The sequence below is a fragment of the Gossypium raimondii genome, chromosome 5, assembly GCF_025698545.1.
Source record: "Gossypium raimondii isolate GPD5lz chromosome 5, ASM2569854v1, whole genome shotgun sequence".
Taxonomy (NCBI): domain Eukaryota; kingdom Viridiplantae; phylum Streptophyta; class Magnoliopsida; order Malvales; family Malvaceae; genus Gossypium; species Gossypium raimondii.
In genome coordinates, this window is record NC_068569.1 from 46,859,033 (window position 1) to 46,872,782 (window position 13,750).

At 33.6% G+C, this 13,750-nt stretch overlaps 2 pseudogenes; both read left to right on the forward strand.

The window, feature by feature from the left end:
* The first annotated feature begins 1,420 nt into the window (after positions 1-1,420).
* Positions 1,421-3,290, forward strand: LOC128041092 (50S ribosomal protein L19-1, chloroplastic-like; annotated as a pseudogene).
* LOC105766248 (uncharacterized) lies at positions 3,238-4,688 on the forward strand (annotated as a pseudogene).
* Positions 4,689-13,750: the final 9,062 nt, after the last annotated feature.

Sequence of the window (13,750 nt, forward strand, 5' to 3'; positions counted from 1 at the left end):
AATTTATATATTAAATAAGGTTTAGGGTTAGTAGTTATGGGTTTGGGGTTTGGGGTTTGGGGTTTGGGGTTAGGGGTTAAGGGTTAAGAGTTAGTGATTTAAGGTTTAGAGATTCGAGGTCGGGTTAGGGTTTAAGGTTTAGATTAATTAGTATTTTTTAATTTATATATTAGTTAATTTCTTATATAATTGTAAAAAGAGGGGTTAGGGGTTAGGGGTTTAGGGTTTATGTTTTATGATTTAGGATTTAGGAGATAGGGGTTTAGGAGATAGTTTAAATTATTTAAGAGACAATAGATCAATTTTATATATATTAAATGGTTTAGGATTTAAGGTTTACTTTAGATTTATTAAACGATGAAAATTTATACAATTAACTAATGTTTTATATTTAAAATATTTAATCTAAATTTAGATTAAATGGTTTAAACCATTTGATATATTTAAATATTAGATTTAAAAATTTGATAAATAAATATATTGAGTTTTATTTAATAACAATTTTCCATTTAAATTCAAATATGAAAATTTTAGTAATCCTTTTCAAGAGTCGAGTTTAGACATAAAAATTGATCTCGACTCAATTTGGGACAATCTAAAGTATTAATTAAGATTTAAGATGCTTTTAAGTCAACAAATTAAAGCTTACATGTTGAAATTAATTAAGGAATGTAAACAAGAAAATTAATTAAGGAATGTAAACAAGAGAAAAGAATGCTTCATGTGCATATTTGATAATTTAATTATCTAAGCTTTAGCTTATACTATAAAAAGAAAGTTTGATGGGTGTATTTGTTTAACAACATACAATATTATTGGTCTTCTTGATTTTGTTTTTTCTTTTACTATTATTATTATTTTGTTTTTAAATGTAAATTTAAATTTAAATTTTTATCCAAATATTTACATATTTATATTTCAATTTATCTCATTTTATATAATTTATATAAAAAGTAGTTTAATTTGAATATTACTTTCCTCAAAAAATTACAAATTTGCTTACTTAAAATATTAAAATATTAAAATAGTTATTACTTAATATACAAAATAAAAAAAATTTAACAGAGTAAAACGGTGTCATTTTGTTCAAAATAACATAATTTTTTGCGGTGTTTTCGTAAAAAACACCGAATAGATAAGCAATAGCGGCGTTTTTATTAAAAACGCCGCAAAAATCATTTTAAAAAAAAGGCGCGTTTTATTTCCAAATTTCTCCGCCTAAAATCTCCAAATTAAAGGATCTCCGCTACTAAAGCAGAAAGGTTTTTGAAATTCCTTTTGTGCTTTCTCTTTGTCAAAAAAGAACAAAATCCCTAAACATAAGCGTTTCTCCTCAACCGTGTAGATAGCTAAAACCCCTTTCTTTTCGGTTCCCATTTAAACCCTAAATTCCTAATAGCAAAATCTAAGCAACAAAGCAATGGCGGAGGGGGCGGAGAAGAAAAGAAGAAAATTTCAATCTGGATTTGCGGATGTGCCAATGGGTCAACTTCCACGCATCTTGAACTCCAACGAAGTCGTGTTTCATGCAATAAGGACGCCTATCCATGTATTTCTCTCTTACCCCTTTTTTATCACCTAAAGCACACATCTTGATTGAAATTTTTCATGAACACCCTTTTATTCATATATGGAGTGTTAAGAAACAGTGGTTTCTTGGGGTTGTTTAATTGGGTAATTAAAAAAATGGAGCCTTTTTCCTTATTTGGGGTTTGGGTTAGTTTCTTTGTATCATCTGTCTTGTTCATTCTTAAGGTTCGAAATTTGTGGGTCTTTTTTTGTATTATAATTAAACGTCTTATGTTTTGGGGGCTTTTGTTGCTTGTAGACTAAGAGTATTCAATATTCTGGCGCTTATGCATCGATGGGAATTGATCATAGTTCACGACTTGACCGATTCTCTAACAACTTTATAGTTGAAGTGGTTTCGGTAGAGAGAGAAAACCCCAGCAAGGGATAATACCAAACTTGTTGAGGGTTTAACCCATGGGAGTCGAGGAAGTTGAATAATTTACTAAAGAGAGGACCTTTTCACCCAATTGCTATTAGATGGTTGAGCCATTTGATGAGAGAGCTTAACTTTACTAAAGAGAGGACTTTTCATCCAATTGGTTGATGTACCCCTTGGCCTATGAACTCGGTCTTTTGGTGGAGTCGAGGTTAGCTCAATTTGTATCATGCTCCTAGGAACTCTTCAATTTATGTATGTTTTTGTCTGTTCAGGCACTCCGAGTGTCTGTCACTTTGTGAACCTGTTAAGGTTCTCGCCAGAGTAGAGAGACAAATTCCAAACAAGGGATAATATCGGACTTGTTGAGCCTTGACAAAAAGAAAATTAAAATTTTGGCATTGCGTTTTGGTTTTTTCTTTTTGAGTTGGTTTGGGAATTGAGGAAGTTGAATAATTTACTAAAGAGAGGACCTTTTCACCCATTTGTTATTAAACGGTTGAGTCATTTCATGAAAGAGCTAACTTTGTTAAACTGGTTTTTTAGCATCTCTTTTGAGCATTTTAATTGTCTGCATTTAATTTGATAAACATAATTGCTTGTTTTGTGAGTAGATATTGAATAAAAGAGCAATTGAAGCATCGATAAGGAAAGGCCAACTCGGACCTTAGGACCGGTGATATCGTAGAGATCAAATTGGTAAATTCAAGTTTCTCGTTATTCATACTGAATTCCTTTTTATTGTTAGTCTTATGTTTTTCCTTTGTTTGGTCGATTTATAGGAAGTTCCAGAAAATAGACGGAGGCTTTCCGTGTACAAAGGTATAGTCATATCAAAACAAAATGCCGGTATCCACACCACCATTCGAATTCGGAGAATCATTGCTGGCGTTGGAGTTGAGATTGTATTCCCTGTGTAAGTATTTCTTTCATATCACTATGCATAATTGCAACAATAACCGTAAGACCATTTCCTTTGTTTAGTTCGAGCATATTATTGGTTCAATTCTTACACCTAATTAACTAATTGATTAACTAACATGTCATCTCGATGATTTATCTTGGTTGATTGACCTTTTATGTTTTAGAACATGTGGAATCTTTTTTTCCGAACTATGTTCTATCGATTTTGTTAATTTGTTATCGTAGTTACTCGCCGAACATAAAGGAAATTAAAGTAGTCAAACACCGGAAAGTCCGGAGGGCGAGGCTGTATTATCTAAGAGATAAGCTTCCAAGGTTTTCGAATTTCAAATGAAAGACACTGCCGATGTTAATGACAATATTGCATGCTATCATATGCTAGCTATGTTAGCTTGCAGCACATTGTCTGTGCTAGTACTGATAGAACTGATTATGCTTGCAGCTTCCTACAATGGCAATTGAAAAAGTTCTCATTGCAAACAACACATCAATAATCCAAGATGAAGTTCTTGCTCATAGGTTGGGCCTCGTTCCAATCCGTGTTGACCCAAGGCTTTTGATTATCTTTCGTGTTTAATTCATTTTTTTGGTTGATGGTTTATCTGAATTTATGGAGTTTACCCTTAGGGCACTTGGTAATTCTTTACTTTTGTCTCTTTCAATTGTAGAAAATGATCACCAAATGAAAAGAACACCATTGTTTTCAAACTCCATGTTCGATGTAAAAGAGGTAGTCCACGTATTACAGTACGGTTTTGGGCTTTATCGGTGAAACATGAAACCTTTTTACTTAAATGAAATTAATAGGTCTTCCTTTATAGCTTTGCCTTGTTTCTAATGATGTATAATAATGCGATTAAATCGGATGCATTAAAGTGGTTGCCTAATGGGAGTGAACGGTTAAGGAAACAAGAAATGCGACTTGATTCATCATCAAAGCCCGAAAGATACACTTACTTGATTCTGATTTATTCTATCTCATTTTGACTCTATATTATTACAATATTATGATATATTTATATATTTAGGTTGTATTATTGGAAGATATCGAAGATGACCTTGTTTGAAGAACTCAAAAGAAATGCCACATTAATGTGTTTGATATAGAAGATCTTGGAAAAGGTACTTACATTCATTATGATTTGTTGTCTATATGGTGTAAATTTTGGTAATTATGTTTTTTCCTCTATAAAAGGGTTTTCCAAAGATTCATTACTAAATGTGGATTATATTCACATAATAGTGGGGTCGATGAGCTATGTGATAGTCTTGTTGGTTACGCTTGATATGCTTTAGCATGTGAAGTTAGGAGATATTGTTTTAGCTACATTTCCTAATGAAGAATTTGGTGCCAAGCGGTAGGAGAAGGGCAACTATAGCAAGGCCACGTCGTGCACACTTTGCGAGAGAATGCATAAGAGGTGACGATTGGGAGAAACGTGTGGCAATGTGTCGTGTTAAAGATCATTTCATAAGTAAGTAATGTGGGCTACTCTATGTCTTACGCATGTGTTGTCAAAATTAGTTCTAGATTTCTTTAATGCCATTGCTTGGTTAATATATTTTCATTGATTTCAAACCAACTTAAGGTTAGGCACGACTTGAGATTAATATGTTTTCTCCCTTTTCTAGTCACCATTGAATCTCTTGGAGCATTACCTCCTGAAGTTCTATTCTTGAAGCGATGAAGATTTTAGAAGACGAGTGTGAACGCGTGATAACGGAGCTCTCATGATGCTTTTAATATGGTTAGTAAGGATGAGAGAAGCAATGGATTCTCTATTAATCCAAGGAGATTTTCTTGCCTATTAGCAAATCTTTTCATTTCTCATCTTTTGGTTCATGGATGGGATTTGGAGGCGATGGTATGATTCACATATATATATAAAAGAGTGGATTTTGTGAGTTAATGTGTAATGAGAGGGATAGATTATTGGTGATGGGCTTTTTACATTTTTGGTATTGAATTAATATATAGTTGTAATACAAGGATCCATGGTTTAACCTTATGAAGTAGCCAATTCATCGACTTTGCTTTTAGTGGCATAAAAGCAGTAAAATTGCATCAGTTCTCTAATGAATGATTGATTGGTTATTAGTACAATGGATTTTTTAGGCGAAAAGAATATATTTATAGTATTTTTTATTTATCCTTAAAAAGTATATTTAAAGTTCAAATTTAAAAAATAAAACATAATATAATATTTATTATAAAAATAAATATTATTTGATTAAAATAATTTTTTTAAAGGTTATGTTTTTAGTGGCGTTTTTGCTAGAATCGTCGCTAAAGGTTTGTTCTTTAGCGGCGTTTGTGAAAAAAGCGCTGCTAAAGGTAGTGGTCTTTAGCGGAGTTTGTGGGAAAAGCGCCGCTAAAGGTTGTGGTCTTTAGTGGCGTTTGTGGAAAAAGCGTCGCTAAAGGTTGTGGTCTTTAGCGGCGCTGTGGGGAAAGCGTTGCTAAAGGTCGTGGTCTTTAGCGGCGTTTGTGGGAAAAGCGCCGCTAAAGGTCATGGTCTTTAGCGGCGTTTGTGGAAAAAGCGCCGCTAAAGATCGTGGTCTTTAGCGGCGTTTTACGCCGCTAAAGTTAGCGACGCTGTCATTAGCGGCGTTTTTTGCGGCGCTAAAAAGCGCCGCTAATGCTTATAGCGGCGCTAAAAAGCGCCGCTAAAAGCCTGTTTTGGTGTAATGAATGTAGTGTTATGAATGCAAAAGGTATGATAATATTCAGTAATAATGTGTCTACACCAAAAGAAAATAGAAATATTTGACTATACCATGGAGTGAAAAAGAAAAAGAAATTGATTACTCAAAATCTAATAAGGAAATAAAGAACTACGTTGCTTTCTTTGCAAATGCTCCTGTTCAAGTTTGAATAGAAAATTGAGACAACTGAAGACTTTAATTTTGATGATCCTTAGGGATTGATCAAAGATTCATATTTTCAAATGATACAGAAAATGGAAATAGTTTTTCAAATGAATAATGCCTTGAAAGTAGAATTGATGACTTTTAAAGAGGAAAAAAAGCTTGAAAGATAATTCCAACGCCCCAAATTTCTTAAAATTTTAAATTTGCTGTTTTGTGTAAAGTAAATTCATCTATTTTTGTGGTTAAGTGATCTAGATGTGTGCTTGAGGTTCTGTGTTTGATTCCCTTTCCTTAGGAATTTCTTTATTAATTTTGATTTGATATCTGATTTGGTTCGTAAGAGTTGTTTTTAATTTTTGTTAATTTGATGACAAGAATGAGCCTGCTGGTTCAGTTTTAAAGACTTAGCTTTCCCTTAGGTCCCGGGTTTGAATCCTATTGTGTGCAAAGATGAAAATACTTTTGGTCTTGTCTTGTTGTGTTGGCCACATGGTTAGTAATTGGGTTTAGTTCAAACTCTAGGAAAATCTGATAGGATAGTAACTAAAAAGGTTAGTAGGATTTGGTTATTTTATTTTTGTTAAAAAAAAAAGAGAGATTTTCTTCTAAAATTTTGCTAAGTGTCATTCCCCTTTTCCCTTTCACTTATCACATTTTTTTTTCTCCGTTCCTTTGATTTTCTTTTCTTTTCTTTTCCACTTTTGCTACAAAATTTTCCTCTATCGTTTACCCTGTTCTTCTCTTCTACCACTGTTATTTTGTTTTGTTTCTTTTTGTATTCTCACGTTATCAATCATATGCTCTTTTTGCTATTCTTTCTTGTTCTTTCGTCGTTCTTCCTTCTTATCTACTATTAATTTTATCAGTATCAACATTCTATTTCAGTTTCGTTGTTAGTGGTTTGTGGTAAGGGAATTTAGGTCATTAATCATCGTATATTTCTTTTTGTGATTTAAGTATTGTTTGCTTGTTCTTGATGGTGTTGCATTCGATTTGGCTGAGTAGTAAGTATCTGAGAGATTTCATGTGTGTTATTGCTAGGTGGGGATCGTGTCGTACATACTCCTTCGACGAGTTTAGTGTCAACGATATTCTCTTCATGGGTAAGTGTTCATATGAAAAAATTAGAGGTTGGTCGGTGTTAAGTGGTAATGGTCGAATGCCTACTATTCTTTTGGGTCAAATACTCTGTTTGAGTAAATGCCGAATAAATGTGTCGGCTAGGGGAATTTTGTGTTAATTGGTTAATTATGGATATCGTATGTGTAGGCTTTGCTGTACTGCTGTTCTGCCGACATCTTGGAAGTAATCAGGTATGTGATTTTAGCTTGAAAACTTGGGAAAATGTAAAAAAATCGAATCTACTAGATGACGCCACAGACTCGTGCGTCAAGCCGTGTGAGTTGCACGAGCATATGGTTAGCCATGTGAGCCATATGGGCATATGGCTAGGCATGTGCTAGGCCATGTGGGCTACATGAGCCTAGTAGGTAAGAGCGTGTGGGCCCATTTCGAGCAAATTAGTTTGGGTTGTGTTTTGGGTTGTTGGTTCAAGGTTAACGATATTATTGTATCTGTTAAATGGTTATGTATGTAATCAACAAAGACTGTCTGATATGTTAATAATGTATGTACATGTTCTGAAAGCATGCTTTGTTGTGTAAAATGGTATATCTGATCTGTAAACCTGTATTCAATATTAGCATGTTTCTATTATGCTATGTTCATAAATGAGCATGATAAATCTGACAATATTTACTCTGATTACATCTGAATCCATGTTTTGACTATGCTTGTGCATTGGGTTGGGTTAGGGTTATGATGAGGAGGAAGATTCGGCAGACTACATTCTGCGAATTCTGGTGGATCCGCTATAAATCTGGTAGCTTATTTGCATAATTTCTAGTGGCTAAGGACCACGATTTAGGTGTGTTAGGTTGGATGGGTATTAAATACCCTAATTGGTGTATTGGGTGGGACAAAGTTGGTGTGTAGCGGATGAGGGTAGGAACTGATTCTATTTGTGTGTAGCGGATGAGGGTAGGAACTGATTCTATTTGACATTTTGTATCGCTTATATGCCATGTTTTTTGTATCTATTCTATTATGTTGAAATTTGTGATTGAATTTTTTTTATCTGTTACGTTTGTGGGCCAAGTCGCATACTAGGCTTTTTAGCTCACTCAATTTATTAATCTTTTCAAGTAATCCTTAGACTTAGGATTGGCAGCGTACGGAAGCTCGGATTGGTCTCAAGCTTATGTTGGTTAAATAAAGTTTTACTTATGTTTTACGGACTTTTGGACTATGTTGGTATTTTGGAATTTCTTTTGCTTTTTTTGGATTTTTAGTAATTAGCCTAGACAAACTACCTACTTTATATATATAAATTTGACGCTTGTTTTCAAAATTAAACAAAATGTGGTTTTTTCGCTACAAACTTTTAAACGAGGAATTGAGTTTATTTAAGAAATAAGTAGAGTAAAACGCAGGGTTTTTCTAATCAGCTTGGTTTGTAAACAAACATTTTGGAAAAACACACAAATGATAATCTTTAGGTGTCTTAGGTAATAGTATAAGATGAAATTTTCTTCAAAAATATGACACAAAAGTAAGATATGTTTTAGTAATCAAATCACCAAGGTTTCATGTAATTAATTTGACCCTCAAGATTCGGTCATAACGTCTAGGTTGAGTTTGGGGTGTTACAATAATTCAAGAGAAAGGTGATGTCTTGAAGAGCATTAAAAATGAGCTAGTTGACTCTAAAGCAAATTTAAAGACATTTAGTGTCTAAAGTGAAAAGCTTGATGATATTTTAGCTAGAAAGAGATTTGGGCTTAGTCGTCCTGATCTTGATGATATCCCAAACCGATCCTCCTACTATATTTATTAAATATAAAGAAATCTCTTCATGCATAATACATGTAACAGTAGAGCAAGAACTATTGTGTGTCGCTATTATGGAAAGACAAGGCACATCAAGCCATATTGTTTCCAATTGTTGAATGAATGGAGGAAGTTAAAACCAGGTGTAACTCTAGTTTGAAAAGAGGTAGGACAAGGTAGTCTTGTTTGAAGCAAATATGGGTCAAAAAATATGAAAATTTCTTTCTTGAGGCTTATACATCCTTGAAGGTTGTTGTAACGCCCCAAAATTTTTAATGTCTATTGTTAAATTCTATCAATAATTAAGTTCTGCTTCTATGGTTAGCTGTTCTATTGTGTGCCTAAATTCGAGGGTTCGAAACCCACTTTTGAATCTTTTTGTTATTTCTATTAATTTGAACTTTAAACCTTGAACTTTCCTTTTAAGTATAATTTTGTGCGAGCTTGTATAAAAAATGAGCCTACTGGTTCAATGGTTAAGCTTCTTTATACTCTTTGGCCTTGTGTTTGAGTCTCTGCGTAAGCAAAAAACAAATATAATTTTTAGTATTATTTGGCAACATAAGTGATAATTTTTTTTAACAAACTAACTCCTCGTTCTTTTCCTCTAAAGTTGACTTTTTTTTATGTTTGTTCTACCTTCCTTCGTTCTCCTCTTTTAATTTTTCTCTTCAGTATTTCTTTCTTTGTGCTCATTCTTGAACCATTCCTGTTAAATTGTTGTTGCGGTTGTGTCGGGAAAACCATTTCTATTAATTACCTAAGTTTTACTGCAAAATTTTGTTAGTGTTTTTTCGTCCGCCTTGTCAAAGGGGGTTTACTTGATTACTTAATTTTTGTGCTTAAAGTTACGTTTGATCTTCTTTTAGGTGAAGATTGTGTAGATAGCAATCCCTCGGCGCTCTAGTTATGTGATTCGGTGTATCGTGTGAAGGTAAGGGTTAATTTTTCTAGTTTGGGTTAGTGTCGAAACTTTTCAATGTAACTCAGTTTTGTGCATTAAATTTAACATTTTATTTGAAATTAGTTGAGTATTTGGTTTTTGGTGACTCATTTTAGGCTCCAGAATCACTTTTGGTTATTTTTGCTTCCAATCTTCTTCAGGTGTGTAACGAAAACTCGACTTTCTATAAATTTTGAACATCATAAAACATGGTTGTTGATGCCACACGACTGTGTACCAGGCCATGTAACTCACTGCTTGTGATTTAGGGTCACACAAGCCAGGGGCATGGGCATGTGTCCAGGCTATGTAACTCACTGTTTGTGAATTGGTGTCACATGAGCCATAAACACGGGCGTGTGTCTAGGCCATGTAAGAGATATTTTGAGATTGGAGTCACATAGGCGTGCGCTTGGCCGTGTTTTAGACTGTGTAACTCACTTTTTTGAGCCACATTGTCTTGTGCTAGGCTATGTGTGACATTCAGAGGGCCATACTGGCGAGTGCTAGGCCATGTAGACTACACGAGTGTATGGGAAAAAATCCTGAAATTTTCATTAGGGTCGTAAATGTCGTTTGAATTAAACGTATGCTTTCCGTAAGGTTCATATAATTTGAATTAGACTGTATAACTTGATGTCTAATATTCTGATGCTGAATAATTGATTATCTATACGTATATTTAGAATAACTTTTAAATGATAATGATCTGTATTATTTGTGTATGAATTGTATTTGGATAACTGTATATACATCCTTGATATATGATATATATAATCTGCATCTGCATTGGGTGGGAATTGTATAAAGAAGGAAGTGCCAACAATTTAGTGATCTACCAAATTGACTGGCTAAGCCACAAATTTGTATATGATTCTAGCGATTTATCGCGTACTGGTCTGACAGCTAGTCTATAATCACTCTAAAATGTGTCATATCGACACTAATTGGTGTGAAAGGCTGGATGGGTTCTTGATACCCTATATGATGTGTTGGGATGGTCAGAGATGGTGTGTAACAGATGGGGGTATGAAATTGCATCTGATTTTGATTTGTTTTGCATCTGTATCTGATGTGTTTTGCATTTTATCTAAACTATTACGATAGTACTGAGTATCATCTATCTTTGATTTTATAATTATATTGTTGTCTTGCCTTTATATCGGTTACACACATTGAGTTATAAACTCATTCTATCTGTTAACTGGATCAAAGATAACCCACAGACTTGAGCGGGTCGGTGTGGCAGCAGCTCGATCATCTCTTTACTACTTAATGTTTTATCTAGACTTATCCTTTTAGGTGTTTATTTCTAATTTTCGTTTATAATTTTGATTTTTACATTAGTTTGATTATATATATAGTTTTGACTATTAAACTTTAAACAATTAAGGTTGGTTTTTGGTTGATGGTTTAATGTAGCCTCTAGACTTGGTCTTAACGTATAGGCCAAATATAGGGTGTTACAGTTGTTACTGAAAAGATTTGGTACTTTTGCTGTGGGTGTTTGATGCATATGACTGGGGAAATGAGCTTCTTGAAAAACCTTCAAAAGTGTGATGGTGGAAATGTTATTTTTTAATATGGTCAAAAAGGAAGAATTGTTGGCAAAGGTAGTCTTAATGTGGAAGAGTTACCTAAGATACAAAATGTCCATTTAGTAGAAGGACTTAAGGCAAACTTGATAAGTGTGTGTTAACTCTATGATCAAGGGTGTCATGTGATGTTTTCTTATGAAGAGTGCAAAGTAAGAGACGCAGATGATCAGTGTATCATGAAGGGAGCTAGATCTCTTGGTAGGTGCTACAGGTTGATGTACAACGAGTCTTGCAAAAAGGTTTCTATTGGTGAGTTAAAATTATGGCATCAATGATTGGAGCATATTAACTACAAGAGCCTTTAAAGAAGTTCTCTCTGCATTTATCGAGTGTGATTTAGTTAGGATAGACAAAAGGAACAATACATGGATTTATCAACACCTATTCTTGTTCTTTCCATCTTTATTTGGTAGACAGTTGTTCTCTTCATTTTAGGTTGCCATGTTTTTTTAATTGTGGGAACACATCTTATCTTTGGAAAGTGCTTAATGTTTTAATGAGATAAAATGGGTAGTTATTAGAGTTTTTACAATGTGAGTAGGACTCTCTTATAGTCGAAATATAGAGGTTTGTTACAGAGAAGGCGAGGTTGGCTAAACACATTTGTAGCCTTGATATAAAACACCATGGTATGGGAAGCCGATTGTACCTTTTGACAAAAAGGAGGAGTAGATGATGTTGAATATTGCTAGACTAATGACTGATTTGTGATTCTTATGTTAAGCATTTTGTTATGCTTATGATGTGCCAATTCTAAAGTATTTTTGATTTGTTGGTACTTTTTTGAAGGTCTCTCTTATATATGCAAGTATTGGTTTTAAGTATGTAGCTAATTCCCTTGTCATTGTTGTTGAAATACTTGACATGATGCATGATAAAAAGGGGAATTTCTAATTCGATACAATTAAACAAGGGGAGACTTATTGAAAGATGATAACAATAACAAGTTTTTAATCATTTGCTAATGTGTTTTGTCAAAATACCGAAGGGGCAGATTATTGGGACTTTAATTATCTATGATGCCAATGTTGCATGTCTTGTTTGAATAATACTTGGGGCATCAAGTTAGGACAACACTTGGGACAACATGTTGGAAAAGTTAAAGTGTAGTGAGTTGGTGACTGGTAAAACAACAAGTCTCTCATCTGTTAAGGAGTCAAAGTCGACTCATTTGAACTAGAGACAATTTGGTCATAGGAGGGAAAAATGTATGATCGTTTTGAATAAGATAAGTTCCATTTTGGATGCAGGATTTGAAAAGATAGAGCACTACATTCGTGGAAAGAAAACCTGAGTCAGTTTTGATTTGGCAATGCACAAATCAAATACTAGAGGCTTTCGGTTTCAAAGTTCAAGCACAACTTGGACTCAGTTAATATCTTGCAAAGTTCAAGATAGGCCCGTGGCAAGCTCGACAAAAAAGGCATTGTGCAAATATGAGTCATGGTGGAGATTTGTGGAGTATGCCTCATATTTCGGTCAAATTAAGACACAAATAGAAAGTAACATCGGGACGAGGGGACATGCGATGTCACAACGACGCAACTACGAAACAGGGGAGAAGCAGAAATGACACCGCAAAAACACGATAAGGGACGTGATGACATGTCATGCAATTTTCTTGGTTTTCTTCTTCCAGTCAAATTCTGGTTATTTGTCCTAGTCGAACTCTAATTAGCATCGATTATTTTAAGATAGTTTGACCTACGAATTTAGCCTATAAATAGGCCATTTTTTACCCTAAAATGATTAACCCATAACACATTTAAGTATTAGCTTTAACAATCTTTCAGGGAATTTTGTGTTTAAGTTTTGAGGGTTTTTACTTTCGGGGTTTCATGGTTTAGTTTTTATCTCCATCTTTGTACTCTTCGTTTCTTTTGATTTAGTGAAATTATCTTTACCTGTGATTTTTTATCCTCTTTGGAGGGGTTTTTCCATGTAAAATTTGTATATTCGATCTTTTCAATTTCTTCGTTATTTTTCTTGTTCATTGCTTACACGGGTTTATCCCCAACACAATTATCGAAGGGATAGGATAGATTAGGCTTAAATCATTACTTGTACTATAATCGTAGACATACGTTAACAACTTCCTCTATTTAATCTTTTGTTCCTTTTGTGTTTGCTTAACAATGTACCATTTCTATTGGCACACCTCACTATCACACTTCAAAATTTCACTTTTAATTTATTTTTCTTAGAAAAATAAACCTAAGTCTCATAATAGAGACTAGAAAATTGATACAAAGAACTCACTCATAATTTTTATGAACTAATTTCTAATCACATGCGTTGTATATAATTTTATGCATTTAAATTTAAATTTTGTTTTATAAATAATGTATATTTAAGGTTTCTTGCATAATTTGGTACTTAAGTTTGACACATTTTTCTAATTTGGTACTTATATTTTACAAAATTATACATTTTGATACTTGAAGTTAACAATGCTAACTTTTAATGTTTAATTTGGGTTTTAGAGTTAGTTCGATGAAAATTCATAATAAGCTAATGATATTAGCAATTGATTTTCATCAAATTTACCCTAAAACCGAATTAAATCAAATCTATAAACTA